Raw genomic sequence first — 27,439 nt, 5'->3', positions numbered from 1 at the left:
CAACTAGGTCTCTAGTGCTGATGTTAAATCCTGTCCAACTTGATATTATCTGTGCGAGGCATGCTTCTTGTGTTGTAACAAACCAGATCATGTTCTTCTTTTGCGCAAACTTCAATTGGGCAACAAATTCCTCCATGACTTAAGTACTTGTCATCAATGGCTGAGGCCTATCTCGTTCAACAGAAACTTACATGAAGAATTCTTCTGTATTTGTGCTGGTCAATGTTCAAAGCTTGGGAGAAGAGCTTTAAAAGGTTGTGGTTCAAACAACCTGGTCTGCACAGCTATATTGTTGACTCGATAAGTTGTCTCCTTACCTGCAAGAGTCTCCTCCAGCCTATCAATGCTATCCCATGCTAAGTTTGTGATAAATGTTATCTGGAAGAACAATTTGCTCATTTAAGGTAGCAGCAAGTTTCTGAAGACAACCAATGGTATCATTGTCGTACAGTTGAGAGTATTAATTCTCATGACCAAGTCCGTTTACAATGCGAATGATTACAACATCGCCTGTCAGCGTTTGTACGGTGTATGGGAGCACCAATTGGTGGGGTGTTTCTGCAGGCCATTTGTTACTGCATGTATGTCTTGCTTTAAACTCCCAAATAAAAGTAATTCAGCACTCCCAAGATGAGGCACTCTGTAACACAAGAAAAATCACTTGGAAAGTAGACTCTCAGCACTCACACAATGAGGCACATCAAAAGGCAGTTTTAAAATAAAGCATGAGGTCTTATTAATGCAACACTCGTTAACAGAAAGACTTTTTCAGATGTCAAAATGAATCCGGTAAAACAACATGCAAATATATATAGATATGTAAGTATATGTGCAAGCAGGTATTAATAAAAAACTTACAAGTAGCCAAATGCATTGGAGCGAAACCTAAGCAGATAATAATGGATGTCCAATGCAAGAACCGTGCACTGTCAAATTCGAGAAATATGCACTGTCAAATGAAAGGCTACACAACATGAAAATATCACAGAGCAAGGAAACTTATAGCTCATACATCACCATTCGAGTTAAAAACAACATTCTGGTCAGCTTGAGTGGGAAGCCCTTTCAGTTATCCAGCAGTATCAATGGAACAGCGAAGATTTCCCCATGACGGTGCGTCCACACCACAAGTAAGCTTCTGTATGAGCACTAAAACTTCCTGTCTTTAACACCTTTTCCTAACCCGAAGATAGACTTCAAGAAATTCCCTGTCCCTTCATGCATTGCAAAACCAAGGCTGGCTTTACCAGTCTGTTTCAAGGTCAAGACGGAAGTCGCCTGAACCTCCATGTTTTGACTCCAAGACAGAGAAGTATTTTCCTCTCCTACACGTTCAAATGCACATCCAACACATTCTGTTCCAGCAAGGCTGTTTTGCTCTGTGTTAAGAAAGAAAACATCCCACTCTGAAGCTGCAAGAAGAAACAAAATGAAATTGTGCAGGATCACACAAATTATGTTTTACATTCAAAATGGACTCGGTTAAAACACATGCAGTCAAAGGTCACCACATGATCTCACAATGCATACAAATGTATATAGCATTACACTCCACTCCTTGACTGTTGACTCTCATAACATACACATCTAAAATCAAATGTTTGGGTGAAAGCTCGAATATAAAATTAAGCACACATTAAAATAGTGACCTAACTAAAATCATGACTTCTATTACTAAGATTATTCCACCTGAAAATACTCCTATATACCTAATATTAACTTGGCAAAATAAATAAATCTGTGATGAATACACAAATAGAATCAAACATGTTAACTTATTAATGGTCCTAATGTTATAAATGGCCAATCCTGGAACTTTTACTGTGGAAGCAACTAAACTTTCATTTTATGCATTGGACAATAAATGAATCTCAGAATAACAAAACACCATCTTCATTAAATTGAACTGTTTTTCCTGTACTCTGTGTATGCAATGCTGGATTTAATGGAAGCATTATCCTTCCTAACCATGTGACAGGTACATGGCCCTCCTGTTATATTTAAAAACTATGGGGCTTATTATCAAGGATGGTGTTAAAATTATCGCCGGTTTGCCGCTAAAGCGGCGATAATGAGCTTAATAATATGCCCTTGAGATTTCTAATATAAGTCCATGTTCTGGTGTGAACATGGACTTCTACTTGAATTCTCCAGGGCATATTATCAAGCCCTTTATCTCCGCTTTAGTGGCAGTTTTCTGCCGCTACACCAGCGATAATTTTTAACGCCGTCCTTGACAATATATATGCCCCTAGATACTTTCTCATTTGTAATTCAAAAGTACGCTTGGAATCACAACTTTCATCAAGCTGGACTACTGTTTCCTTTTGAACATCAGTCTCATTAGAACTCTTGAATATGACCTAAAGAAACCAGTCTGTGCTATATCATCTTGTTGATTTTGCTAAAAGCATCAGCCAAGGTGTCAGCAGAGGCATAATTCTGCGCTGTCACATGGTCATTTTGGGTTTGGGGCTCCTAGTCCCTTACAGCCCCACTCAGACACAGGCAAACACTCTCGGTAAGAAACAGGTATGACTATTCTTGAAAATAATATTTTTCAGGAAGCACATTTTCTCAATTTTCTGCTTTGGATCAAATGAGAAAGAATTCTCTTTTCCATCTGCAATGATCTCTGCTGGTTCTGGGGACTGATTTGAGGATTCTACCCACACTTTGGTCTCTGGGTTCTTGTTTATTGAGCCAAACCCTCCTTCCCTTTAAATATTAAGAAGGGCTGTGGCAGTCCCATTCCTGACTATTCCTTCATACAATGCTGAATAACTACACCCTAGTCTATTTGGCACAGGCCCAATGTTATCCATCTGCCATATCTGTGCTGCTAACTTTCCTTTCTCCAATGGCCCATCACCACCCGTGGGACTGGTCTGTGTTGTGAATGCTGACAAATAGGAGTTATAGTTCTAACCCTATCTAGGGAAATATGCATCCCCTTATTCTCTGCCTACCTGTTAGTGGCTATTTCTCCCAGGTGTCCACATTTTTAGTGTGCCCACGTAGCCATTCCCACCAAATCAGAATTCTGCTTTGTTAACTCTGCCTCCGATATTTTGGCATTTTTTCCTGCAAGGGAATTAAACCAACATTCTAGTGTAGTTATGGGATAATGGGCATCTATATGATGCTCAGTGTCTGCGCTTTGCGGTAACATTTTCGAGGTGTGTTGCCACAACTCCTTACCCCACTTCACATGGGACTCCTTTATCTCCAGCACATCCTGTAACACCTCTGTATTTTCCACAGGGACCTACAACACCTGCTGATGCAACACTGTAGTTTCTGCCTGTATGCACCACTTACATTTCATCATGTTTGCTTCTTGTGCATGCCCTATTCTGTGTAAGTTATGGGAAGTCATCACCTATTGCATTAGTCTGAAAATCACATTGCATCTTATTGCCATCTGCCCAGTTTCTATGAGATAACAGTAACACACCAGTAACTGTTTTTCAAAGGGAATATATCACACTCCAGCATCTGTATACCACTCCAGCATCTGGCAATGTTTTAATCCAAAATCACAGGAGCACCCTCTTCTTTGCTGGTTTTTGCCACATACTGCAATCAGCATACTGGCCCTAGACTATCACATGTAACTTAATGTATCCTTCCTGTATTGGCCTCACATATAAAGCATATTGTATAGCCCCTTTTGACAGAACCAAAGCACACTGTAGCTGCTTCTCCATTCAGAATCTTTTAAAAATGACATTTTTCATCATGTATTCATTAAGTCTCTGCATAGCATCCCTCAATGTAAACCAAGGCTTATCATTTACTAGCCAGTCTGACTCTATAGGATACTAGTGACTGCACCCAGCAACCACTAATTGTAAGAGGCTGATTTGATTATCTTCTCTATGATTCTAGAAATATTCCTGTTCAGTGGGGTCAAAGCCAAGTGAACAAACCTTTGCAGCTTTTTCTCAGTTTAACGTCACTTCAAAATCTCCTGAATCAAACAACTATGTAATCCACGTCAGCAAAGCCTCCCCTGGTTTCTGTTGGCATCTATCTAAAGCGCCATTAACCTTTTGCTAAGTAAAATACTCCAGAGAATTAATTAAAACCTCTTGTGGGTATTGTGAATTAACTTGCAGCTTTCATTGGAGCACTAGCTATGCGTGGACAACGTTCCTTTCTTCTGACTCACTATGGCTATCTGAACAGTCTGGTAATTTATACTGCTTTACACCATGACATCTCGCTCTTGCGCTGTCTCATATAGTTCAAGTTTATCTTTTAACAATTTGTTTTCCTTGAATTCCTTTTAACGTCAACTAACTGCTGTCGTATTTGATAACGTTCTTTTTCCAACTGCACATTTTTCTTACATGCTACAAAAGGAGGTCAAAAGAATAAAATCTTTTCTCCCTGAAGTGGTAAGCTCTTTTCTCCTTTAAAGGAGACTTTCTGCAAACATTTAAATAGCTGTGCTTGCCCCTCATCTGCTACACATGCATAACATAAGAGGCATCTTACCACCCCAATATCTCAGTTGGCATCTAGGAATCTGCAACAGACTTTGATGTTTTAGAAAACCTTCCTCCTTCTTCAATTTAAAAATTGCACCCCACTCCTGGTACCAAAATGTCTTTCTTTACACTCCCAAATAAAATAAATTCAGCACTGCCAAGATGAGGCACTCGTGAAGCAGGAAAAAGCACTTGGAAAAGAGACTCATTACTTACAAAATGAGGCACATTAAACAGCAGTTTCAAAATAATGTGTGAGGTTTCATTAATGCAACACTCTCTCACAGAAAGACTTTCTCATATGGCAACTCATATGGCAAATAAATCTGGTTAAACAACATACAATTGTATATAAATATATATGTATATGTGTAAGGAAATAATAATAAAATATTCACAAGTAATGAGATGCAAGAGAGCAAAACATAAGTAGATAATAATAGTGGAAGACCAGTGTAAGAAACAAGCACTGTCAAATGCCTGAAGTAAGTACAGTCAAATGAAAAACTACACAACATAAAAACATCACAGAACAATAAAACATATAGCTTGTACATCGCTATTTGAGTTAAACACAACATTCAGGTCAGCTTGACTGGGAAGCTCTTTCAGTTATCCAGCAGCATCAATGGAAAAGCAAAGATTTCCCCATGACGGTGCATCCACCCCAACAGTGAGCTTCTGTATGAGTGCTAAAACTTCCTGTCTTCAACACCTTTTACAAACATGGAGAGCGGCTTTGAGAAATTCACCCTCCCTTCATCTATTGCAAAACTAAGGCTGTCCATACTGGTCTGTATCATGGTCAAGACGGAAGTTCAAGAGAAGTACATTCCTCTCTCATGCTTTCAAATCACATCCCACGTGTTCTGTTCTAGCAAGGCGGTTTTTCTCTGTGCTGAGAAGAACGAAAACATCCCACTCTGAAGCTGCAAGAAGGCATGAAAGGAAATCATGCAAGAGCACAAAAGTGATGTTGTATATTCAAAATGCAATCAGCTAAAACACACAGTCAAAGGTCACTACATGAACTCACATTGTATACAAATGCATATAGCATTACAATATATAATGTCCTGACTGAATGATTGCATAAGTAAGGTAACCGTTTTGGAAGCTTTGTATTTTCTGGATCTCTGATCAGAAGTCCTAATAGGAAACGTTTAGGGTAATCAGGCACTGCCAATTAATCCTTTTATAAACGTCTGATGGGTAATATGGCCATTGTGTTGATGTCAAGTTTGTTTTAATCATTGTTCTTATGCGTGATGATGTTTGACCAATAATCTTGTTCATGTCTGCTGACTTTACCATTAAATCTGATCTTTCTCTTTTCTGACTGTAGTTTTCTCGTACAACGTCCTGTAGCATGACGTTATCAGGTTGGCCCAATAATTTTCTTTGGTTGTCTGAGAATATGTAGAGTCTGTTGCCGAACTCGGAGTCCAATTTTCTTCTAATGCTCCTGGGTTGCTTCATCTATTCCCTGTATTCCTCTGCATGTCATGACAGTTCCAAGCCTTTCAGTGAGAGTTGTCACATGTATTACTCTTTGTTAGGATTAATCACAGTTCTAATGTATTTAAATAGTTCATCATATGCTGCATCTCTTACATTTTTGTGGCGATCATTGGTTTGAATGCTGAATGGATGATCTTTCTCCTTTGCTTTAACCCTTGTATAGTTCACAGAACAAGATGCTTGAAAATGTGATGACGGTGTGTGTGGACTGGTGATTGGCTTGCAATGTGCGTGGGTGGATATTTAGCTGGTGCTGTTTCTGGACAGCTGCTTGGCTGGTGTGCGTGGACTGGCGCTTGACTGGTGGTGTGTGTGGACTGGCACTTGGCTGGTGGTGTGCATGGTCTGGCGTTTGGCTGGCAGTGTGTGAGTAGTGACTTGCTGCTGGTCACTACATGCCCTGCTAACCAAACGCCAGTGCACACACAGTCACCTGCCAGCTCGTGTGACTGCACTGTCAGTCATGTGGACATATGAAAGGGATGGACCCTTGAATGGCGCTTTCTAATGATGTGGGTGTTTTAATGTTTTGGGCCCACGGCTGGCAGTGTGAAGGTGTTTCAATGGCCTGTAAAGAGGATGGGGCCTTGCCGCAACCTTACAGCTCACGAGCTGTGAGATTTTCGTTCAGGTTTTGTCACAACTTGCGCCCTGCGTTCTCTTGTCCACCACCAGGGGGCTAAACTGTGGGGCTCTTCAGTGGTCAACTTAGCTTCCAGACCGCCCTCCCCTTCATATACATACAGACTTCCAAACATTTGGATTCTACTTGCAAATTGCGATATTATGTTATGTTATGTTAAAGGCACTTGTAAGTGCACGCACACCAAACGGTTTCATGGCACTGGAGTTAAAGGGGAGGCTGCTACAATGAGATAATTAACCAGTCATAAGCCTGGGTGAACAGCCAGGTCTTAAGCTGTTTCCTAAACTGTGCATAGGAAGTCACAGACTTCAGCTCTACAGGAAACGAGTTCCAAAATTGCGGGGCCAAGACCGCAAATCTTAGTCCCCCGTACTTCTTGCGTTTGAATGGTGGGACAGCCAGCAAATTCAAATGGGAACAGAGTAGGTCCCGAGAAGGAGTATAGCGCTGGACCATGGAATTGATTAATACAAGACTATTACCAGAGAGAGCTTTGAAGATGGTACATCCCAGCTTGAAGGTGCAGCGTTTAGCCACAGGAAGCCAATGTAGACTCTTCTTCAGTGGTCTGACGTGGGACCATTTGGGCTGACGGAAAACCAGCCTGGCGGCTTGATTCTGCACCAGCTGTAAGCGCAGTAATTGATATGCTGGGATACTAACATACAGTGAATTGGCATGATCAACACGGGAGATGATTACAACAGCTAGGATGACCAAGGTCAGGGCTTCAGTGGTCAAGAATCTACTTATCTACCAAATTCTTCGCAATTGAAAGAAGCAAGCAAGGACCACTGAGCCAATCTGGGCTTTCATAGACAGATTACTGATCACAATGCCCAAACTCTTGGTAGAGCCTGCCGGGAGTGGGATATTTTCCAGCTATGGAGGCAAAAGTTGGAGTTCCATGGGTTGGCTGACCCACCCGTAAGGATTAGCTCTGTTTTATCAGGGTTCAATTTGAGTTGATTGCTATTCATCCATTCCCTGATGAAATACGAACTACGACCCATTCCCAATCCCTGCTGGGTTTTGTGGAAGCCAGCCTGCTCATTCTGGAAACTCCATTACCTAGAATTCCCTGCTTCGTCTCCACCCCTGCTGGCCAAGAATGTGTGGAGTAATGCAGCTCACCTGTGGCTGGCTGCTGCTAGCCTGCTCACACCTGATGCATGCGACAACTTTGAGCTCTTTTATGCCCCAGCTCCCTTCAGGCCAAGTTGGGTCATTGAAGCTGTGTACCGGTGAGACCAAGCCTTGTTCCAGTGTTTCCTGAGCTTTTGATGTCCTTTTTTCCAGTGTTTCTTGAGCTTTTGATATCTTTGTGTCCCATGTTTCGTGAGCTTTAGTTATTCCTTGTTCCTGAGCTGTTGCTGTTTTCCTTGTTCCTGAATTAGCACTGCCTGCAGTGCTACCTTGACTCCGGAGCTTCAGTAATTTCCCTGTTCCTGAATTAGCACTACCTCCAGTGCTACCTTGACTTCTGAAGCTTTAGTAATTCTCTGTTCCTGAACCAGCACTGCCTTTAGTGCTACTGTCTCTACTGGGCTTTAGTAATTTCCTGTTCCTGAACTAGCACTGCCTGCAGTGCTACCTTGTTTTCTTGATCCCTGAATCTGCACTATTCTAATATACCTTTGTAGCCTCCCCTTCTGTATATACTTTTCCAGACCCTGCCTTTCTTCCCATTTCCTTGGTTCCAATTCCTGGTTTGCTGTCTTTCTATTCCTGCTGTCTTGCTTCTAATTACGTGGTATGTTGGTTACTTGTTTTCAGCTAAGTGTGCCCTGTGAATTCCTTCCTTTTGTATTAAGCACTCCTCCTTGCTAGCTCCTTGTCTATTGTGCCTGAGTTTAGTTCCACCCCCTTGCTTTTACTGCCTTGCGTGTTCCTGTTTGATCGCCAGGATCCATGGGCACTGCCGATTACCTAGGTGGTGTTTCTTTTTCACTGTAAGCACTGTCATTGAGTTACATTTATACCATCACCATGGGTATCCACTCCACAGATCCTGCCTTTTCACGCATTTCCAATATGTGGGTATTTGCAGTCAGTATCTGTAACAACAATTGTGGGTGAGGAACTTACTGAACTTCATTATTACTGTGTGGAGCTCCCGAGTGCTTTACCCCAAATTCCCTTTATTGTTGATGCTGTATTATATGTATATGTCTTGCACGTCCGTCCTGGGTGTAGTTAGTCTGAATTGCCTCATGAATGCCCTTCCTTTCTGAGTCTTAGCCATCTTGTTCACTTGTACAGGCTTCCCCTTTGGATCCCTTTTTCTCCTCAGACTCCCTGTGTGATCCTGGACAGTGCTGTACTACTCTTTCTGTGCGCTGTACATTTTCCATCCAGTTCCCAGTCCGTGCCCAAGTCCCTGACTGTGTTCCCGACATAGTCCCGGACAGTCCATGACAGGTTTTTGACCTTTCAGTTATTAACACAGTGCTTTTCATTTTTGTGAAATCTCATGTTAAGAAAATGTTGCGCTCCGAACTTTCACTCAACCTCATTCCAAATCCAGCCAGTAAGTGTGTGTACTTGAGAAATGAATGAGTATGAAGTAATATTTGTCTTTTCTGTCTTTCTCTGCAAGGGTGTAGATTGTGTCTACATTGTCTGTTGATGTGAGTGTTGTAATGTGCTGTGCCTGCTGCTGGCGGTGTGAATGGTCTTGTGTGTGTCACTTATGAAAGGTGTGTGGATGGTCTATAAAGCGGTTGGGGCCTTGACTTGGTTTTCCAGCTCACAAGCTGTGAGTCATTGTTTCAGTTTCTGGAACTTTCAGTTATTAACTTTCTATTTTATTTCTGTGAAATCACTTTCTAAAAAATATACATTTAAAAAATGTTTTACTCACCCTTGTGCCAAATCGAACCAGTATGTGTGTGTACATGATCAATATATGGATGGGCAGGAATATCTGTGTGTTTTGGTCTTTCTCAGCCAAGGTGTACATTGTCTCAAGGGAAAATCTACCAATCCTAGTTATGTTCATAAACGAAAAACCAGGGTGGTGTGCCTCTCGTGGAGCGTATCAAGTTTTTTTACCCACAATGCCCTGCAAACCCCCAAATGTGACTAAAGTCACACATTTGTCTTGCATTACAGTGCCATATTCTTCCAGAATCAGAAAGAAGCAACACATTTCCAACTACCAGTGTTCACCAGGTCACCAGATAATAATGCTACCTCATTTGTCTGGGTAGGCCAAATGTCCACGACAAGGAAAGGCTCAAAACATATTGTGCAGACATCATAAATATCTATAAAAAAACAACCTAGTTTTGCAAGGAAGTCTCCTGTGTTTTTGGTCCGCCGGCACAGTGACCATCAAGGGAAACCTGCCAATCCCAAACATGTCTGAAAACTAGACACCAGGGGGAGTCCAGGAAGGTGTAGCTTTCTTTGATCCCCCAATGTTTTCATACCCAGAATACCCTGCATGCCTCACTTTGAGCTAAATAAATTATATTTTCTTCACATTTCTGGGTGGGAAAGTTGTGGGATCATCGGGCTGACACATATCACTTAAGACCCAGCATTCTTCCAGGGCTCCCAATAAAAATTGTAACATCACTTGTATGGGTGGTCCGAGTGCCTTCCACAGAGAAGGGACCAAAGGTATTGTGGATACATCAAAATTATCTATCACACAATATGCTGATTTTGCAAGGGGGCACCATCGTCTATGGTCCCAGGCCCCCCAGCCATCTATGAAAATCTACCAAACCCCGACATTCTGAAAACTAGACCTTCGGGTGAATAAAACTTTAAATTTAGCTACAAAAATCACATTTTACTCACATTTCTGTGTGGGATCACCGTGCTGGTGCAGTGATCCCGCGCAGAAATGTGAGGAAAATGTTTTTTTTGCTATATTTGAGGTTTGCAGAGGATTCTTGCTAAGACAATTTTGGGGTATCCATGCAAGCCACACGTGCTAGGACACCCCACGGATGTGTAGTTTTCAGAAATGTCTGGGTATGGTAGGTTTCCCTAGATGGCTGCCGAACCCGGGAGCAAAAAGGCAGGTGACTTCCTTGCAAAACAAGGTCTGTTTGTAATAGTTAATTTAGATGTCTCCACAATGAGTTTTGGTCCATTTCCTGTCGGGACACTAGGCCTAACCACACAAGTGTGGTACCATATTTATTGGAAGACTTGGGGAAATGCTGGGTGGGTGGAACTTTGGAGCTTCCAGCAGATTCCAGAACTTTCCATCACAGAATTGTGAGGAAAATATGTTTTTTTGACAATGTTTAAGATTTGCAGAGGATTCTGGGTAACAGAACTCAGTGAGAGCCACACAAGATACCCCACCCTGGATCCCCCTTGGTGTCTAGTTTTCAAAAAAAGAACAGGTTTCCTAGGTTTCCCTGGTTGCTGGCTGAGCTAGGGCCCTAAATCCACAGCTTGGCACATTGTAAAAAAAAAAAAGGTCTGTTATCAGTAGAAAAATGTGATGTGTCCATGCTGCATTTTTGGCCGTTTCCTGTCGTGGACACTAGGCCTACCCACACAAGTGAATTACCATTTTTATCAGGAGACTTAGATTCCGATCCCAGAAAAACGCTGTACAAATCATGGTATGGAGCATTTTCCCCATACAACTCGTACTTGTAAGGAGGCCCCTACAACCTAGGAAGTACGGTCCGTACAAATAGACGCACTCCATACAAATTCTAAAAAAGACCATACAACTATATACAAGCGATTTCGATTCAGATTGCTCTGTACACGACGTTCCCATGTATTCCTGGCAGCAGTTTACAACCCGGCAAGTACGATTCGTACAAACGGCACTCCGTACGGCTCTTTTTTTTACAAGAGCCAAAAAGTGCCGGAAAAACCTTGTACGCCCCAAAAACAGTACGAGACAGACCCCCCCATGTACGCATTGTACACCCCATGAATACAGGGGTACGGTGTATGTACGGTGCGTATGGATGACACGGAAAGTGGGGTACGGTGCGTACATACGCGATGAAGTGGTACTGGTCGTGTACGCACCATACAAGCACCGTACCCCAAAATCCATTATGTACGCACCGTACCCCGAAATCACCTGTGTGCGCACCGTACCCCAAAATCATGTATGTACGGTGCGTACATGCGCGATGTTGGGGTACGCACCATACACACGCCTCGCATGTGGGGGGACCCCTGTACGCCTCATACCCCTATACGACCCGTACCCCTCTATGAGTCGTACCCCCAGAACGAGTCATAACAGGGTACGAGGCGTATAGGGGTTTGGTTCGTTGCCCGGTACGAGTCATTCCCCGTATACAGGCCATTTTCCATACAAATCGTATGCTGACAACCAGTACGAATCGTACTTGACGGGTTGGACAGCCTTTTTACAAATTGTATGGTCTTTTTAACAAGTCCGTGTCGTACAGCTTTTCCCGATCCGATTTGTAAGGATCGGGCCGATCTGTATGTATTTTTCCCGTACGAATCGTACTACACAGGTTGGAAGGGACTTGTACAATTTGTATGAAAAAAAATACAAATCCTATTTGTATGGGAAATAAAAATCCAGGATCAGAATCGGCCCCTTAGAGGAACACAGAATAGTAGAACAAGTGTTATTACCAATTGTCATTCCTTGCATTTCTGTATTCCAAATGTAAGACATTGTGTAAAAAAGTCCTTTTGAAAAATGCCCTCTTGTTCACCTACTAGTATGGGTACCCACAAATTCATAGATGTGCAATTAACCATTACTACTGAACTCCATATCTTGTTCCCATTTAAGAAATACATAGGTTTCCTTGATACCTATTTTTCATTCTTTATATTTTACCAAATTATTTGCTGTATACCCCATTTACAATGAAAATCCATTGCAAGGTGCAGCTCAATTATTGGCTCTGGGTACCTCCGAGTTCCTGGTGAACCTAAAAGCCCTTATATCCCTACAACCATATGTGCCGAGAGGATATCACAGTATATTGCTTTCAAAAATATGCCATAGTTGGAATAAGTTAAAGGTGAAAATGTAGTCACAAATAGCTGATTTTATTTCAATTAAAGTTTCATATTTTTTTATTTCAACTGTTACTTTATATAGGAAAACCTTGAAGGCTCTACAAAATGTTCCCTTGCTGAATTAAGAAATTTGTCTGCTTTTTAGAAATGTATAGTTTTCCAGGAACAGTTATTGGTTTCCCACCCATTTCTACCACTAACTGGAAAAAGGCTGAAAGCACAAAAATAGGAGAAATAGGCTGAGTCCCAGTAAAATTCCAAAACTGTGCAGAATATGTTGGTTTTCTGACAAAAGTCTGCCTCTTCCTGAAAACTGCGAAGATGGTGATTTTAGTACTGCAAACTCTGTTCTGCATCACTTTTTCTCTACAAAAACTAAAGTTTAGCTTATTTTGGCTAATTTCTCGGTCCCCTCCTGGGGAATCCACAAACCCTGGGTACCTTTAGAATCCCCAGGGTGTTGGGAAAAAGAAGATACACATTTGTTGTGGATACCTTTATGTGACAATGTGTATGGCCTAGTGTCAGAAGTCACTAGGACTCTAGTACGCTCTACAACAGAATTTTCTTTAAAACTTTATATCATTCAGTTTATTTTGAACCTTTTTTTTCAAAACCATCAAAAATGTAATGTTTTCATACTTCTCATAAATTGTCATTTTCTATCAAAATGATACAAACATCAAAACCAATGATTAAATTGTAGGCAGCAAAAGCAACAATTTGTCAATACACAGGTTTGCCAAAGTATAATAACAGAAAAAAGAAAAAACCCAATGCATTTCGGGGCGATTGCCCCTTCGTCGGGGGTCTGAAAAAGAAAAAGAATATAAGCAAACAAGGAGACTAATATGTGTCAGTTTATCACAATATATGAACACTTTACCCTGAAAAATTATTGACCAAGGCTTACCTAATAATTAAATGCTGGGATGTAACCTGCGTATGGTTGTTCCTATTTAACAATTTCTGCAAGACCATGATAATAAAATGAATTATGAGGGATCTATCCAAAAAATATCTTTTTTACTACGTAAGCACAAGGAAGTGGGAATTATGTGTTACCTGTCCTTTAATCAAGTTTGCATCTATGGAGGAAAAAAAGGTTTTCTATGAATGCATATAGCCCAATGTCAACAGATAATACATATGCATTTTCCGAGAGATAAAGACCGTGAAGCTCACCTGCATATGAAACTTGTAAGCATGAAGGAAACCTAGTGAAACAAATAGTTTCTGTCAATGGGCTGTTCGATGCTTTGCACAAAAGAAGCGGGTTCACAAGAAGACGGCGTCTTTTACCTGCGTGTCTAAGCGTTGGCATTTCGACCTCGCTAATGTTTCTCTTCACGATGCTATTAAAACAGAAAAGGAGAGACTATAACTATTGCCCTTTGTGTCATGTAGAATGGCCTCATTTAACAAGCGGAATGCTACAAACTAACTCACCGTGCAATATTTAGATATTCTCTTCTAAGGGTTGAACCGTCACCTAGCTCACCAGCCGGCAGCTGTGTAAGATCTCAAAGTCCTTCACCTATTTCAATTGTTTACTAAGAAGAAGTAAACAGTGACAACAGACTATATCCTGACTACATGAACGATCGGCTACTTTGTTCATGACAAAACTTTATATGTTCAAAACATGGTGGACATAAACAATAATGCTCAGACACAAGGTCCATTAGAGAAGACAGTTATAATATGGTACACTATGAACCGAGTGTTTATAGTTGGTGTTGGAGCATGTAAATCATCTGCTCCGACGAGCTAAATAAAGGGATGTGACAATATGGAAATCTTGATCACGGTCACTAATAGAAATGAATAAACTATATGCGTCAAAAAATACGTGAGACCAAAACGACAATAGTAAGCCACATAAGACGCTCTATAAAACATCCAATAGATCAATTTCAATATTATAATTGAAGATATTTTGTATGCCCTCAACATATTTGCCATGAAAAACGGTATACTAACACAAGATCCGCTCATTCAAGCAATATAGACAGATGTTAATACGCGGTGATATTGATTGCGAGGCTGATTCTTAACCAATGTATGTGATAGAATCGATATATGGTTCGAAAATATGCGTTAAGGCGTCTGGCCTGTTGACTTTAGATTAATGTGTGTTCTTGAAAAAGATAATTGCTTTATATGTCTGATATTAGATCACACTATAAAAAACAATCATTTCCTGCCTATTTACAAACTATGAACATGTTACAAATAGTAGATGCAAACTAGTTACAGTGATAATAGTATACATACATGTTGGCAATAATAACTCTAGGTAATATAACAATGATAGTGTTTCACATCTTATTATGAAATACTTTCAACTAAGTTACATGATCTGTTAGAAACGTTACAATGAATTTAGGAGTCCTTAGTCACCTACGTTTTTGGGGCCTAGAATTTCAAAGAAAGCATGCCATTTCTATTTTATCATTTAAACCAAGAGGGGCCATGGTCTGTAATTTACGAATCCAGTAGGTTTCTCTTTGTAGTAATATTTTGGCATTATCCATACCTAGCCTCTGGGGTATCAGCTCTATGATTTGAAAACGAAGCTGTGCTATATTATGGTTTTTGTCTATCCAATGCTGTGCCAAAGGTGACGTTACATTCTTGTTTCTTATGCGGCTCTTGTGCTCGGAGAGTCTTAGTTTCATCTTCCTATCTGTCTTGCCTCTATATAATAGGCCACACGGGCATTTGATGGAGTAAACTATATGTTCAGAGTCGCAGTTTGTTGAATGTCTAAGCATTATTTTTTCTCCAGTCCGTGGGTGTTGCAGTATGTTTCCTGAAATCACATTATTGCAGTTTTTGCAGTTAAAACACTTCATTGTTCCTTTGTGGACTTGTTCCTGTTGCATTGGGGTTGGTTTGTTAAGGAGTTCCTTCAGATTTTGGGCTCTTTTATATGCGAACAGTGGTCGTTCATTGAATAGTGTTCCAAAGTCTTTTTCGGCTAGTAGAATTTCCCACTTTTTTGATATTGTTCTTTTAATGTCCCTAGAAGCAGTAAAATACTTGGACACGAAAACCATTCTTTTGTTTGAATCTTTCGATTCCTTTTTCAGAAGTTCTGTTCTCGGTATTGTCTTAATCTTTTCAAGATGTGCTTCCAGTAGTTTCTTTGGATAACCTCTATCAAGATATCGCTTTTTTTGGTCATTGAGACTCTTGTCACATTGATCAGGATTAGAGGATATACGTTTAATCCTCATAAATTGAGAAACTGGCAGGTTGTTTATCAAGCTGGCTGGGTGAAAACTACTGTACAGTAACGCAGTGTTCTTGCCAGTTGCTTTTTTGTGTAGTTTCGTTTGGATGGATTCATCCTTAATTTCAACAAGAACATCCAAAAATGGTAATGCTACGCTGCTTGTATTATATGTAAATTGGATCCTTGGGTCCACAAGATGCAAACTGTCGATGTTGTTTAAAAGATCAGCTTTCGGACGTTTCCATATGATGAAGATATCATCTATATAGAGCTTGTAATAAATCAGACCTTGTTGCCAAGTTGGATCTTCTAGGATGTAATCCAGTTCAAATTTCGCCATATAAACATTTGCATAAATACATGCTCCTGGGAAACCCATGGCCGTGCCTGTCAGTTGGTTATAGTATCTATCCTGCCAAAGGAAATAACTGTTGACCAGACAAAATTCCAGTAATTGTAATAGTAGTATCTTTAGTCCATGTGGTTTGTCTGTTTTAAGGAGAGCCCACTCCATAGCCTCTATCCCTTGTTTATGTGGTATTGATGTGTATAGCGACGTGACGTCTATGGTGCAAAGAATCCATTCACTACATCCAGTTTTATCAATGTTTGCCAGACTTCTGAGGAAGTCTGAAGTGTCCTGCAGATAAGTTGGCCAATCCGGAATGAATGGCTGCATATGTGTGTCAATGAAAATACCCAGATTCTCAAAAATAGACGAACAGCCTGATACTATTGGCCTAAACGGTGGATTTTCAATGTTTTTGTGAACCTTCGGCAAAAAATAAATTTTTGGCCTCCGTGGATAAATCTGCTTAAGGTACCGTTTCGTGTTGTTGTCTATCCAGTTCAATTCTTCTGCATTATCCAATATTTCATCAAGACTGTGAGCAATACTTGTTGTTGGATCCTGTTCTAGCCGGGCATAAGTGGTTATGTCATTAACATGCTCATCGCCTTTTTGCTTGTAGAAAGAGGAGTCCATTAACACAAGTGCTCCTCCTTTGTCTGCTTTTTGTATTGTGATGTTGTTGTTTCTTGCTAATCGTTGTATGGCGCTTTGTTCTGCCCTTGTCAAATTGTTTAATTTCCTTTTGTAATGTATTTTACCCAGATCCGCTTTCATTAGGGTTTCAAAGGTATCCAAACTTTTGTGGGACATTGGTGCCATGAAGTTGCTTTTAGGCTTTAAAGGTTTGTCAGTTTCATCCAGATTATCTGTTGGGTTCAATGTCATGAAGAAAAATTTTAGCCTCAAGACTCTCATGAATTTAAAAAAGGATATTTCTGTTTCCAGTTCATTTGATTGATATGTTCTAACAAAAGAAATTCCTTTATTCAAAAGTTTTTCTTCGAAATCAGAAAGTGAATATTTTGAGATATTTATGACAAGGTTTTGGTCTGACTCCGTAATGATGTTTTTTTTAGTTGTTCCCTGTTCTTCTCTTTCTCCTTTTCCCTTTCCTTGTCCTCTTCTCGTCTTTTTTCTTGTTGTGCCAGGGGTAAGTCCGGTGGTCTGTTGGATGGCAGGTCCTTTTCTAAAAAAGCAATCGATGATGCCGCAGGTGTTGTTGTCATCGAATCAGTAGTCTGACTTATTCTTTGTGGTGGTTGGGATACAATAGGTTGTCTTGTGGTGCTTAACTCGCTGTCAGATACCACACTTTCATCTGAAGAAGCTGGCTGTTGTTTTTTGCCAATGAACCTCCTTTTCGCATAGACCTCTGCCCACGTATATGCCTCGTTGAGCTTATAATCGATGGTATCACGCTTAAATTTGCGTAGCTTAGTTTCCTGCAACTCTTTTCCATACTTATCAAGACGTGTGTTTGTGTCTTCCAATACCACATAAACAAGGGATAGAGGCCATGGAGTAGGCTCTCCTTAAAACAGACAAACCACATGGACTAAAGATACTACTATTACAATTACTGGAATTTTGTCTGGTCAACAGTTATTTCCTTTGGCAGGATAGATACTATAACCAACTGACAGGCACGGCCATGGGTTTCCCAGGAGCATGTATTTATGCAAATGTTTATATGGCGAAATTTGAACTGGATTACATCCTAGAAGATCCAACTTGGCAACAAGGTCTGATTTATTACAAGCGCTATATAGATGATATCTTCATCATATTGAAACGTCCGAAAGCTGATCTTTTAAACAACATCGACAGTTTGAATCTTGTGGACCCAAGGATCCAATTTACATATAATACAAGCAGCGTAGCATTACCATTTTTGAATGTTCTTGTTGAAATTAAAGATGAATCCATCCAAACGAAACTACACAAAAAAGCAACTGACAAGAACACTGCGTTACTGTACAGTAGTTTTCACCCAGCCAGCTTGATAAACAACCTGCCAGTTTCTCAATTTATGAGGATTAAACGTATATCCTCTAATCCTGATCAATGTGACAAGAGTCTCAATGACCAAAAACAGTGATATCTCGATAGAGGTTATCCAAAGAAACTACTGGAAGCACATCTTGAAAAGATTAAGACAATACAGAGAACAGAACTTCTGAAAAAGAAATCGAAAGATTCAAACAAAAGAATGGTTTTCGTGTCCAAGTATTCAACTGCTTCTAGGGACATTAAAAGAAAAATATCAAAAAGGTGGGAAATTCTACTAGCCGAAAAAGACTTTGGAACACTATTCAATGAACGACCACTGTTCGCATATAAACACTCGGTTCATAGTGTACCATATTATAACTGTCTTCACTAACGGACCTTGTGTCTGAGCATTATTGTTTATGTCCACCATGTTTTGAACATATAAAGTTTTGTCATGAACAAAGTAGCCGATCGTTCATGTAGTCTGGATATAGTCTGTCGTCGCTGTTTACTTCTTCTTAGTAAACAATATAAATAGGTGAAGGACTTTGTGATCTTACACAGCTGCCGGCTGGTGAGCTAGGTGACAGTTCAACCCTTAGAAGAGAATATCTAAATATTGCACGGTGAGTTAGTTTGTAGCATTCCGCTTGTTAAATGAGGCCATTCTACATGACACAAAGGGCAATAGTTATAGTCTCTCTTTTTCCGTTTTAATAGCATCGTGAAGAGAAACATTAGCGAGGTCGAAACGCCAACGCTTAGACACGCAGGTAAAAGACGCCGTCTTCTTGTGAACCCGCTTCTTTTGTGCAAAGCATCGAACAGCGCATTGACAAACTATTTGTTTCACTAGGTTTCCTTCATGCTTACAAGTTTCATATGCAGGTGAGCTCCACGGTCTTTATCTCTCGGAAAATGCATATGTATTATCTGTTGACATTGGGCTATATGCATTCATAGAAAACCTTTTTTTCCTCCATAGATGCAAACTTGATTAAAGGACAGGTAACACATAATTCCCACTTCCTTGTGCTTACGTAGTAAAATAGATATTTTTTGGATAGATCCCTCATAATTCATTTTATTATCATGGTCTTGCAGAAATTGTTAAATAGGAACAACCATACGCAGGTTACATCCCAGCATTTAATTATTAGGTAAGCCTTGGTCAATAATTTTTCAGGGTAAAGTGTTCATATATTGTGATAAACTGACACATATTAGTCTCCTTGTTTGCTTATATTCTTTTTCTTTTTCAGACCCCCGACGAAGGGGCAATCGCCCCGAAATGCATTGGGTTTTTTCTTTTTTCTGTTATTATACTTTGGCAAACCTGTGTATTGACAAATTGTTGCTTTTGCTGCCTACAATTTAATCATTGGTTTTGATGTTTGTATCATTTTGATAGAAAATGTCAATTTATGAGAAGTATGAAAACATTACATGTTTGATGGTTTTGAAAAAAAAGGTTCAAAATAAATTGAATGATATAAAGTTTTAAAGAAAATTCTGTTGTAGTGCGTACTAGAGTCCTAGTGACTTCTGACACTAGGCCATACACATTGTTTGAATATTAGTTGGCAGGCACTAATCTGGTACAGCACATGTATCACCATATAGGATTAAACCGCAGTAACTAATACGAGTGCAGCACCCTACTTCATTCATAGATACCTTTATGTGAGCAAAATGATTTTGGAGCCTAAGCGGGAACTACCCCAAATAGCCAAAAAAAGATGTGGCGGGTAGGGGTGAAGGCCTAGCAGTGAAGGTGTTAAACAAAAGCAAATAAAGATATCTGGGAGGAGCCTAAGCAGAGATCTCATGGTGAGATTTTATTGTCTGTCAGCACTTCTACCTGAAAGTGCTGGCAGCCATCTTGGGACCAATGCATATGATTGCAACCCATTGTACTGAATGGCAAGGTTTGAGGGTCACAAAAAGGAGAAATCATTTGTTGATGATACCATACTAATTTAGAAATTGTGGTGTGCTCTTGGTGAGTTTCCCCTGTGAAAAATCCTTCTGCTGGGATTTCATCAATCATGTTTGAGAGAAGGTTTCTCTTTGATTTTCTCTTAGAGGTTATAAAAGGTGCTCTAGAAGTTAAAATAAGAGTATAATTTCTGTAAGTTCGCACTATGTTTCTCAGCCATATAAAAATGAAGTCTGACCTTCAACAGTAAAATATGTACTTCTAACCGGAGTAGCCTGTCAGTTGATTCACTTGTGTTCTATTCTAGCCTCCCAGGGTGTTCTAAAGAACAACTAGGCCACTGAGGGCCAGATGTACGATGGCCAAAATAGTGCCTTGCAAATTGCGAGTATTTTGCGACTCGCAATTTACAAGGCACTATTTTTGATGTACAACAAACACACTGTCAGTGATTCCCAATGGGGTCTCAAATAGAGAGGCTCATGAATATAAATGAGCCTCTCGCAATTTGTGACCCCATTGAGAATGGCAGGCTCTGCCAGGTATGGTGGCCTGCTGGGCTCAGCAGACCACCATGTCTGGGACTGCTTTTAAATAAAGAAGTTTTTTAAAAATGCATCCCGTTTTCCTCAATGGAAAACGGGATGCATTTTCTTTTTATAAAAAGGAAACGTTTTTGTTTAATTTTCTAAGGGCAGGCAGTGGACCCTGGGACCACTGCCGGCCTTTAAAAAATACTTTGCCCTGCGTTTGCAAAGGGGAAGGGGTCCCCTGGGGACCCCTTCCCTTTTGCGAACCCATTACCACCTTCTTGAAGAGTGTGGTTATTTGCGAGTGTTTTGCGCCCGCAATTGCGGACACCAAACATTCTAACATTGTGATGCTCTCGCTATTAGAAAGGGAACGCCCCTTCCTAATAGCGAGTCGCAAAACTCTATTTTATGAGTCTCAAAAAAATGCGACTAGCAAAATAGGCTTTGTACGTTCCCCATGGTGTTTTTGCATGGGCCAACTGGTTCGCAAACCCGTTTGCGCATGCACAGATGGTTGTACATCTAGCCCTAACAGTCTTACTTATGACAAAAGTATTGCACACCTGAAGCCATCTTGGTTGAATCAAGCTAGTACAATGTAAAGCATTCAATTTAGAAAGGAGCAAATTAAGGGGATTCCTTTTGTCATTGAAATTATGGTTAGAGATGTTAAAAGACAAATAGGACATGCTTTAGGTGAGTTCCCAAATTTCTTCCTCTTCTATTTTATTAAAACAATCTGAAATGTAGACTGAAACATGCACTTTCAACATCAGCTGCAGACTGCCAGTTAAATCCCTGGTATTCAGCAGTTTACTACCATGTTCTGATGAGCAATTAAAGTGCTAACATTCTGAACATATGCCAAAAGTGTTGGACATCTGACTGCCATCTTGTTGGAATCAAAGAGGAAACTGAAAGCATTTTCTACTGAGGATACTGCAGTAGATGGAGATTGAGGAGCTTCAGAACAAATACGTCTCCTAAGATGGCCATCACAGAGAAAAGAACCCAAATGTAGCACAAATATCATCCACATTTAGCCCAAGTATAGCCCAAAGTCAGAAGGTGTGCAAAACAATTAATCGTTGAAATAAGATCCTCTCATTTTTATAATTTCTAAAGGAAACGTTTTAGGTATTACAGTTTTAATTACATCTAGATGTCCGGTGTGCCATACCTTTGTAATAAATAGAGGGCCTCAGTTGCAATATTTTGATGAACAGCAATCCTTCCAGCTGCTGTGAGTCAAAAGAAAAAGGCAGGAATGCGCCGTATCAACAAGATATAGCGCATTTGTGTACTTTTTCCTTGCACACAATGGGCTGTCATGCACCAAATCGGGCATCCTTGAGCTATGGTGCAAGGGTTTATGTGATGTAGGGGTGATTGTTTTTGTGCAGGAAGGGACACCTTCCTGCATAAAAACGATAACAAGAGGTATTTTTTCTTTCGCAGCACACATAGGAAAAGGAAAAACAAGCTGAAATAGCCCCGCCCCCCCCCAACATGGCGATCGGCAAGCTTCTTAAACCCGCCAGCCGGTGTTCAGCAGGGCATTCCTGAGAGCCCAGGAGTCTGAGGGTTTTTGTGTTGCTGCTTTTTTTCGTTGGTGTCGCTGCTTGAACGGAGCTCTGCCCTCGGGGGGTCCGCGGCCAGTAGCTTGCCGGGTTTCTCGCATCAGTGCTTCCAAATGAGGAGAAGGAGCACTTCTTCGGCAGCTAAAGAGGAGTAAACAGCAGCCCCTGCCGAGGTGAGGAAGGGGTGTGTGCCTTCCAGTGACATCCTGGACAATTGTAAGAACTGTAAAAGGTGCGGGAAGGACAACATGAGCCCGACTACAAGTGCAAAGGTGGCAGTATATGGAGGGCTTGTGGAATAATTAGCCTCTCCCTCTGCTGTGACTGCACTGATTGTATGCAAGTTCCCAGAGGTGCAGCATTTAAAGTATTACACAAGCACCTTGTTGCCTGAACTGCGGAGCCCAGAGGTCAGCGGGGCTACAGGAGTCAGCTTGCCCCTTCCTTCAACCACCGGAAGGATAAATTTACGCATATCAACCCGAGACGCGCGTGGGACGGCGGCGGGCTAAGCCCGGGCAAAGGGCGGGCCGTCTGTGGCAGTCGGGGGCCGGTGGAGGCTGGACTGGGCCCCCCTCTTTCATCTGCCACACGCCGTATTAAGTTATCAAAGGTACTGTGTAAATACCGCTGTTGTCAGCTGGGCCTATTTAACCTTAATTGCCTGTTTCTAGTTCAATCCCATTGCAATAGTGTAACTGGTCCAGCAGTGAGGCTTTCTCTTGTTACCCTATTGTTATGGGAAAGAGGAAGGCTATGGAGGGTGGGGGGGTACCCATAAATAAAAAAAGGTTAAAAAGCTAAGAAAGTTCCCCATGTAGCGACAAACGATGTGTTGACTAGAATAGAAGAAATAGTCAATGAGTGTGAAGAGGTTCTGGGTCGTAACAGCACCAAAACTGTGACCAGCACCACTTGCCAACTTGATGAAGCTATGTCTTTGGCCCAAGGAAGAGTAATCCCTTCTATGTTTACCAAACAAAACCCCCATAAGCATCCTGCGTGCGAAGATCATAGCACGCCAGCTCTGTTTAATGAGGGTGTTGACTTAAACCCAATTACTAATCCAGTAATAGCAGTTGAATCCCTCAGGGGGTTAGATCAGGACCATGCCACAGTATCCGAGGTACCCTGTTCGAACAGGTTTGCAACCCTTGAACATGACATTGTAGATATGACTGCATTATCACTGGGGGGACACACTGATAATGTAACTATTGAGAGTGTGCCCAGTTGTGTTGTGTGTGGGTCTACAATGAAGGAGTTACTAGAGAGGATCAGAGAGCTGGAAAAGGATATGACATCCCTAAGAGACAAGGTTGAGGGTCTAATTGCCGGACGGGATGGCCTACCCATTGGTCCTGCCCCATCCATCCCCCCTGGACCCAATACAACGGTTACAAGGGTTGGAACAGAGTTCCCCATGGGGTCCCCTTCCAGTCTACCCCCTTTAGTAGGCCATCAATCTCAGGGTTCCCTGGGTACAAACACCTCACCACCCAATGCTAGAACATATGCTGATTCTGTGAGAGCTAGGGTACTTAAGGGGCGACCTACGGCCAGGCTTCTTTTATGGTAGGCAATCATTGCTTGCCCCCCCCCAAATCTGCCCCGAGTAAGCAAGTCACTAGCTCAAGACCACAAGGTGACTTATCTTATTGTGACAACCATATGCCAACAATATATATGACACAGGTACCAAGACTCATCATGGCTGGGGGCTTTGAAAATAGTGAATCCATTCATAATAAAGCAATACATTGGTTGAGGCATACAAGGGATGGTAGATCCATTATACGGGAGGACATGGCAAAAGTGAGGCGGGTTACAATGGCCGATTCTAAGACCGACTGCATTGAGATACAGTTTTTTGACCCTATGATTGCAGAGAATCTATTGGCACTTGAGTTTAGAACGTCCCCCCCCCCCCCCGAACATTCCTCTATCCAGATCCGACGCTACCCACTTTGGTCAGTGGCCCGGGAGGTGAGGAATTCTGGGTTGAGTTTAGTCGACTGACTAGAGGATGTTTGGCCATCCGATGTTCCCCCTGTTCCTGAGGGTTACACACCAAGAGAAAATGTTGTGCATCCTGGTTCGTCTGAGCCAGGAGGCGAAGCAATGGAGATTATAAAAGATAACCTCGATTTACCAGTGCCAGGCGAGGCGAGACACGCCGATCTTACCAACAAAGTCTTAGGGATGATTCAATTGCTCTTGTGGGAACATAGCAGGGTTACAAAATAAATTAGCTCTTCCTGAATGGAATGAATTTATTGGCAAATATGACATTGGCTTGTTCCAGGAGACGTGGAGTTTGGTTCCCCTACATATGCCTGAGTTTTCTACATATTACATCCCGGCGATTAGCTCAGGCAGAGGACGTCCATCGGGGGGGGCTCCTAGTTTGGATCAACATTGGGTTAAATTGGTCCGTAATCAAACACAGTACCCCTTCCCAGGATATCTTTCATTTGACAATTAGAGGGGACAAAAACGCAGTCCACTTGGAGATTTTTAATATCTATGCTAGAGGGTCTCCAGGTGCCCAAGCGACCTCCACTCTATCAGTCTTAGACCTAGAATTGTCTTCTATTGATACCAACGCGGGTATCATTGTTGCAGGCGACTTCAACTGCACGTTTGAACCCCTGAGCGGAGAAGACATCCTGGGTACTGGAGAGGAGGACACCAAACGGGCCATTCCACTACTCAACATAGAGCTAATAAAGAAATGGAGCCATACAAATTAATGCCTTGACCTTGGAGCGCAATTTAAGAGCAGTTAATGGCAGGACCCGCTCTGATCCCTGTGGAGCAAATACATTCAATAGGATCAGTTCCCCGTCCCGTATTGATTATATATTGTTGGATTTGCGTCTATGGGCTGACCTCATTGACATGGAGGTTATTCCAAGTCTTGATAGTGACCACAACCCTTTGTCCATGCAATTTACACGAGAGGAGGACACCACATCCATCGTGAGTGGTAGAACTTTGATGCTTTCGACAAGGGAGGTAGTACCATCTAACTGCAACCGACGTCTCAGGTGGCATATGGTTGCTAAGCAGGGTGAGTCACTTGCAAATATTAGGGACATTATGGAGCAGAGGATCTTGGATCTCAAACTTTTTAACACCATCCTTGAGTCTCCACAGGATTCTAAGTTCCCCGGGCTCTATCAGGAGGCTATAGGCAGGCTGGGTGAGTTCTTCCGTATAAAAGGCAATAGGGATCGGAAAGCCCATACCCCACAATCGACCAATTTGTAGTACTCTGCTATATGCAGGGAAAAAAGACAGAACCTATCTCTGGCCCTTAGGGCAAAAGACCAGGTTAAAATAAGCCTAGCTAGAAAGATCTATACTAGGACAATAGAACAAGCGAAGCACTTGTGGGAAGAATCACACTGAAGGGAGCTCAAATCTGCTGCACAGCTGAAGGATTCTACTACATTTTGGGAGCTCATTAATATAAGCACGAGGAAGGGAGCAGATCCGCTTCCCAATCATATTTCAGGTCGCCAATGGTTTGACCATTTCCATGGCTTGTATTCTGAAGGTGTAGGGAGTATACCCTCTTATCAGGGGACTCGACCAACCATCATTGAGATCCCCAAATCAGGGGAAATATTTGGGCTTAATGAGGTGTCATCGGCCATTGCAAGCATAGTGCCAGGCAAGGCGGCAGGCCCAGATGGCATCCCTGGCGATTTATTATTACATGATCGAAAGCTTTGGGCCCTTTTCATCCTCCAGGTAATGAACCTCATTGCGAGGGGACATCCTGTCCCTGATTCCTGGAAAGGCGCCGAGGTAGTGACCATCTATAAGAAGGGGGATAGGGAGGACCCTGCCAACTACAGACCAATTAGTTTAATCAATGTAGTACAGAAAGTGGTAGGGAGGTACTGCGCATTCTAAAAACCGACACATCCTCCCTTTGCACAATGTGTGGGACAGCTAAAAACTTGGGTTGTGCCTGGTTAACCATAAGCAAGTTATTGAGGGGTAATAGTGCAAAGAACCAGGAACAAAAGTAAGGTCTCCCTTTTACACTGTGGTTTTTATGGTATATGAATTGTTTTTATCTTTGTATAGATTTTAAGGATGTTTTATATTTTGTATAACTTGTTCTTAAATAAGACGAATGTCGTTTGTGTATTGATTGTTATGACAATGAGATACCGTTTTCTCTCCCAACACTGGATTGTCCTAAAGTGATGAAATTGGTCTGTCTATACTTTTATGATATTTTTTATATCGAATAAAGTCATACAACAAAAATCTTTTTCCTCATTGTGTCTCCCTTTTACGCCTCCCCTGGGGAGGTGGAGCAATCTGGCGCATTTCCAGGTTCACTAAACCTTGTAAATCTGGGAATGTGCCAGGTTCCATGTATTTAGCGTGGGAATGCCCACAGAAATACCTGTGGAATGCCACTTTCATGCAAAGTAATGTGTGAAAGGGGGCCATATTTCCAGGGCCATGCAGGGTGTCTTTACATGGCCTTGTAAATTTGGGCAGGTACAATGCGCCTCCGTTGCATTATAAAAAGTGACATACTTGTGAAAATAAGCGGCATAGAAAGCTAGCAATCTAGTTGTTCCTTAGAATACTGGTGGAAGGCAGATATAATGGGCACAGACAGGGATACTTGAGGACAGGGAGGAAAATTACGAGGCAGCTATTTGACCACACTGGGAAAGCCGGAGGGACAGTGACAGTTCAACGGACCATGGATGGCAGGAGCAACAAACTAACCATGCAAGAGAGGCTGTGGAAGATAACAGACCATTGAGGGCAGAAGGAAGAGACAGTGGCAGTACAACCATCCAAGCCAACAGACCTGAATCAGGCAGGAGACTCCTGATGTTTTTCAGCCGAAAAGGGATTTATTGTGTCCCCTGCCTAAAATCTCCTCTTTTTCAATGTAAGTAGATTAGAAAATCAATCTCACCGTTTTTATTTCCCAAAGTCTCCTGCATACCAAGTTCAAAATGTTGGCAAGCTTGGTACGTGGACAGAAGGAATGGAGTAGGGACATGGACTTGGATAACGGGAAGGGGCACCGTAATTACCTTACAGGGCAGGTGTTAGGGGTTGCAGAAGCACAATACACCACACAGGACAAGCGGG

This window comes from Lissotriton vulgaris, chromosome 11, assembly GCF_964263255.1.
Source record: "Lissotriton vulgaris chromosome 11, aLisVul1.2, whole genome shotgun sequence".
Classification (NCBI taxonomy): domain Eukaryota; kingdom Metazoa; phylum Chordata; class Amphibia; order Caudata; family Salamandridae; genus Lissotriton; species Lissotriton vulgaris.
This window is presented reverse-complemented; position numbering follows the sequence as displayed.